A 6,000-nucleotide genomic window follows, 5' to 3' on the forward strand; every position below is an offset into this window, starting at 1 on the left:
AGGGAGTGCAGAGCAGAAGGGATGGGGGGGGGGGGGGGGGGGCGGGGGAGTCTTCTCAACTTTTAAGTGAGAGTCAGCATTTTTCAGAGGGAGGGCACAGATTGCAAGGATTTCCTCAAGGTGAGCATACAAAACAGCACAGATCCAGGGGGGGGGGGCTCTGTAATTTATTATGCGCCAGGAAATAGCTATTTTTTTTCCTGTCTTTTACTAAAACAACAATGAACGACCTTTCTCAAAGCATCTGAATTTATACAGGTGTTACTTTCATACAGAGTGTCTGAGTTCATTCACAAGTCAGGGTATTACCCGTGAAAAATGTGTTTTTCAACAGATTATCTTTTGTTTGTTTTAAATATTAACCAGTGTCCTTTCAAACTTCAAAGTGCTTGTCTCTACGGAACGCTTCCTGTCCCTCGTGCAAAAGGGGAAGCGCAGCAGGAAGACAAGGACGAAAGCGGTTGAAACTCCCTTGATGGACAAAACTCTTTTGAAGCTGCGCCGGACACGCGGCTGTTGATACTTTGCGTCACATTACCAACACTTAATCCATTACAGCGATGTTTCATCAGCAGCAAACAACATTTTACACTGTATTTGTAGACAGCAGAATGTTTTAGGTTTGCTCAGCCACAGAATGTTCAAGGCTTGGGTTTGACAAGACCTGCCTATTACTAAAGAACAACCCAAACCTGACATTCTTTGGCGTATTCGTCCTTTTCTTCTTTAATAGTTCCATACATGAAAGACCATATTTTCAATTCAGGCAAATAGTGTATATTTACTGGCAGGTACCGAGGAGCCGTGCGGTTACTAACACTGCACTGACCTTGGCTCATGACAAAACATCTTTATGTAAGCTTAGATAAGTGTGTTGTTCACTGAGGTAAAAGAGCAGCTGTGAACTCTGTCAAGAAGGTGTTTTTAAGAGAAGCTACTCAACCCACTGTGTAATCGCCTGATTGCGATTATGATGAATTTGACGATCCCTCGAATTTTCCTCTCGCAACATTGCAAAGTTCAGATAAGATATAGATGTGTGTGGATATTTCACCTGCAATAGGACACTCTGCTCAGCACCTCGTCTTCTCGCTCTCTCCCTGAAGGTCTGAACAGCGCAGCACGCTGTTGATTGCAGAAGACATGCACGTACTAGATTGAATGCAATTTTCCACGTGTCATATTTCTTTAATTCAAATTGTCAATTCCGGTCTTTTTATGCATATTTACCTGCAAATTAGTGTCACGTATTTTGCACCGCAGCAATTTGCATTCAGGTTTGATATACTGTATTTGGATTCATTTGATATTGGAATTCCTACTGATGGACCCGCCAAAAGGATCTGTACGGTTAAAGAGGTAAAACCCTCACTTATTCTTAAGATAACATCGAAGGAAAAGCAGTTAATATGTTGGCATTCAGAGCCGAGAGTTTATAAACACTACTGTTATCGACTTTGATTGTGTTTAAGGTCAAAACAGTGGAACTAAATCTTTAAGATGTGAGGTTCTTACTGGAACAATATGGGTATTATAATGAGTCTTTCCAGATGTGACCTTTAAATATTATTATTCCTTCATTTTAGAATCACATAAAACATTATGAAAATAAAAACTAATTTCCTGAACCTCATATTTATATTGGCAAACGAATTGACTGTAACTTTGATAAAAAGGCGATAAGCAGAGTGCTAATCAGCTTCTCCAATAATAAACATTATATTTTAGATATTTGGAGGATTATTCGTCATTTTGTAGAGTCGCAGAATAAAACCTGCTCAGTTTTTGAGCTTCGGCTTGAAATACCCCGAGGGAAGTGCTGTAAGAACGCGACGCATAGCCTGCAATCACACCTCAGCCCCTTTAACTGGGCCTGGCAGCTCTGTTACGCTGGTAAATCCCCAGTGTGCATCGAGCTGATGGGTGAACTGCTTCCACAGAAAAATAGATGCTTGTGTCTTTCTTCCAGCCTTTTCCAAAAAAAAACCAAATACGCAAGAACAGAAGCGTGAGGAATGGATTAAAAGGTGTTTCATCTGCTGCGATCCAACGTGAGGTGAAACCGTCAACCTGCCCTTCGAGCCACCTATTAGAACAGAGCCTTCCCTCGAAGAACCAAGACGCAGGTCATTAACTCGCTGAGCAGCACAAACACGTCCCTCTCTCGTGGAAAGTCAGCCTTTTCATTCAGTGCTGCGATTTCATGGAGCCCCGCGGTTCTCCTCCAGCGCGCGTAGCTCCGTGTGCAATTCACAGGCCTCTCCCCCGGCTGATCATACGCTTCATTTGTTGTTAAAGCAGTCTCAGAATGAACTAATCTCACCAACAATGGACAGTGTGGAAGGAGGCCTAGGCAATACACTACCATTCAAACTCAGTGCTCTGCTTTACCCGCGCGTCCAAAAAATGCTTTGGTTGAATCAGTAAACCAAAAACAGGTTTAAATGAGGCTGATAACATCTGGTCTGGTGTCAATGCATTTCTGCCTTTTGCAGATGATGCTTTCCTTTTTTGCTTTGAAGGGTGGTGTCCGTGTCGGTGGCGAGGTTCCGAAGCTGAAATTGTCCAATATGGGGGCAGTAGTATTGAACAGGATGAGCATGTGGCGGTGAAGTAGAAGCTGAACTATAGAGTGAAACTCTCTCTAACAGTGACACCCCCCCTGCGTTAAGCACAGTGATTCCTCCACATTGAACAACTGCTCTCTGGCTTGTGAGGAGTCCGCTGCAATTGCTTGGGGGCGTCCCATGAAAAAAAAAAATGCCTTTCTCTGTTTTGCCGTGTTCTCCGGCATGAGACGCCCCAGAACAGATCCAGGACACACTTGGCCCGGTGTGAGTCCCCCCCCCCCCCCCCCCACACCCAAAAGAGCCAAAGCAAAGTGTTCGGGGGAAAGTACCATTCTGCCTCCACCTGAAACTAGATGGCTTTTATGGATTTTTTTTCTTCTTAATCCTAATTAAGTCTTTCGGATCATGAAATAATGACTCTTTTACTGCTTTGACCTTTGTACAACCTTTCCGCCTTACAATGTAACTTAGTCCCGTCTTTGGCTGCCTCTGAATTGGTTGTACTCTGAAATTGATTTCTTTCTGCTGGGAATGAGAGCACGCCCCGTCCACGCCTCTGCAGTCCCTTCTCCTTTTTATATTGACGAACCAAGGGCAAACAGTAAAAAAAACACACCCTGCATGTCCCTTTATGTCCTATAATTCAAAGGGAGAGCTGATAGAAGGCTGCAAAATAACTTTTCGGTAGTGAGATAAAGATGACAATACAGGCATTGTTATTGCTATTCCCAAACTTTCTTTGTGAAATGCTTTTTCATTCTTTATACAGCCACATAGACAGCCGTTTTTGTATCTTTCTCGTGGGGTACTGTAATTAATTCTCAACAACCAGTCAGGATGTTTTGATTTTAGAACCGATAGGACCCAAACAAAAAGCTGGCTCTTGATTCTTATTTCAGCTGCATGTTTATTCATGCATAGTATGCCCTCATGGACATTCACAAATCTGTCTGCAATCATCTCTAAGTCCCTGTGGCTTTTATAAACAGCCCGAGTACATTTAATTATTGGATTAGAAAACGCTGCAATGTAGATTCAGCGTTCAGCTATAGAGACATATAACTCCTCCTATCACAATATTATCATTACATTATCTGTTCACACACCAGCTCCCCACCAACAGGTGCACACAGGAGGAGAGATGCTGATATTTACATTAAAAAATATCTCCTTCCAACTGCATTATGAATCCTTTATCAAATGTGTACTGAATGCTGAATAGAGCAACTTGTTGCCAAAGATTATTTCTTTAACACTTTTCTGTCTGTGACAGGAAAATATGTAGTCAGTCTAAGGTTATGGGAGCTGTCACATGAAACTAATCTCACAATGTGAGATATAAAAGATTTATTTTAACACAAAGGTATGGTGAAAAGAAAAATATTGTGGTATGTGTTCGACAGGATGGGGATAATCCTCAGCAGAAATTGGTTTTCTATTCTTCGCATGAGGAAATAGATGAAAAGCTGTCACAAATTCCTAGGTATAAATAAATGACACCGATGCCAAAATGAAAAATATAGGCTTTTGATGATAAAAGCTTGTCTCCTTGAATTTCTGTCATCAGCATGTCAGAAAACAGTGCAGAAAGAATATTTCCTTCCAATTAGAATGCTCATAATTCATTTTCATAAACATCCTTCCAAGTAAGCGGAACAAACAAACAACAGGTTCCATCAAACATTCAGATTCACCTGGTTTCATTTTGAGTGTTTAGCACTGTCAGGATGTAGGAATCTCTGTGAGTCTGCGTGAACGCGCGTGTCATTGAGAAAAGACAGGCGCGAGGACGCGGGCACGGCACGTGTCTAGCGCGCGTCTATTCGGTGAAAGGAAGAGGCAGCTCCCGGTGGAAGGAGGGATGGAGAAAGAGAGCGAGACATGTCGCTGCACCCTCAGGACGTCTCCTCTTTCTGAGCAGCTGTTGTCTGAGAGCTGGAGGCAGCACTGCGACGCCCTGTCAGCTCCTTCTCCCCCCCCCCCCCCTCCCCCTCCCCGTGCATGCAAAACAGGCTCAGGCTGCCCTCTCTCCCCTTGGCCGAGCTTTTCCGCCCCCCCCCCCTCCCCTTTCTCGATACATAACCGACACCCCCTTGCCCACCTCTCTCCGAATCGGAGTCTTCATTCAAATCGATTTCAAGCCATCGGACGTGGCGCGCTCAGTAATAGTGACACAGAAACACTGCACATCATTTCAAGTGAAATCACATTTCAAGGGCAGGATGAATGATAAGAGGAAAAGAAAAAAAATGGTATTGTTGTTTTTTAGACTGGATTGATTGTGCAAGGCCAGATGGGAAAACCCCCCTGCAAAGGGAGAATATTTGAAGTCTCTTTGCCGTCAGAGACCTTATTTCAAGCATGTTAAGCATCCTTTTGATTGATGGGTTTCTCATGTTGTAAGTGGATTAGTTTTAACAAAACAGACCAAATCTATATCCACATATGCCATAAAGGACATGATGTTATGTACATATCATCTGTGGTATGGATGTTTGTGCTTGAACAAATACAAAAACTGTTTTGTTTTATGGTGCAAGGCGAGGTTAGATCAACCAATTTGACAAAGTCTGCAATTTCTGAAAATACCTTTGTATCTTGAATGGATTTGAATTAGAATTTGCAGCAGACATTTAGTCTTGGATAACAAGGGGCAAAAATAGAAAAAAAATGATTGCCTTTCTTAAATTGCTAAATACATCAAAGTCAAAATGTGGCACTGATATCATAAAGAGTTCTAGTAACCTCCCAATGCTCAGGATCTAGTTTACTGCTCCTTCCTTTACTAAGGAATGAATTAGTGTCCAAATGGGGCTCTCAGATTTGACCGTTCGTCAGTTTATTATGTTTATTAAGGTCTGAGCACCATCATTTTGAGTCTTGTTTGAATTGGATGCGGATTAACAGCCGTTATAACAAGAGGGTTCATCTGACCAACTTATAAAATAAATAAAATCTAGCAAACTTTGTGATGAAAATGTATCCAACTTTGCCATGAAAAAACAAAGGTGTTTTTGGGAGGCTTCAAATGCTTGTAACATAACTGAACATTGTACACTCATTTAAAGTCCTACAGTTAGTTATCTTGTGTGATTTGAAAGCTTTAGGGGAACTCTGCTCAGTAGCGCCTCCTACAGAGTTCTGACAAAGCACTTCATAAAGTAGGTATTGACCGAGATTCACCAAATTAGGTAGGCACATGTATCACTTAGTAGACTTAAAAAATGGGCCATGCTCTAAACCCAACCGGAAGTCAGCCATTTATAATTTTGACTGAGCCTTTTCAAGTGGTGTACGATCTCCTCCCAACCAATTGATCAGATCAACTTCAAATTTGTTTTTATTGATCAAAAGTTACCAAAAGCTTTCACGCACACAGACTTGTTATTTGCTGATCTTTACCTGCTTACATTCATGGTTTCAAGATACA

Source organism: Pungitius pungitius, chromosome 18 (assembly GCF_949316345.1).
Source record: "Pungitius pungitius chromosome 18, fPunPun2.1, whole genome shotgun sequence".
NCBI lineage: Eukaryota > Metazoa > Chordata > Actinopteri > Perciformes > Gasterosteidae > Pungitius > Pungitius pungitius.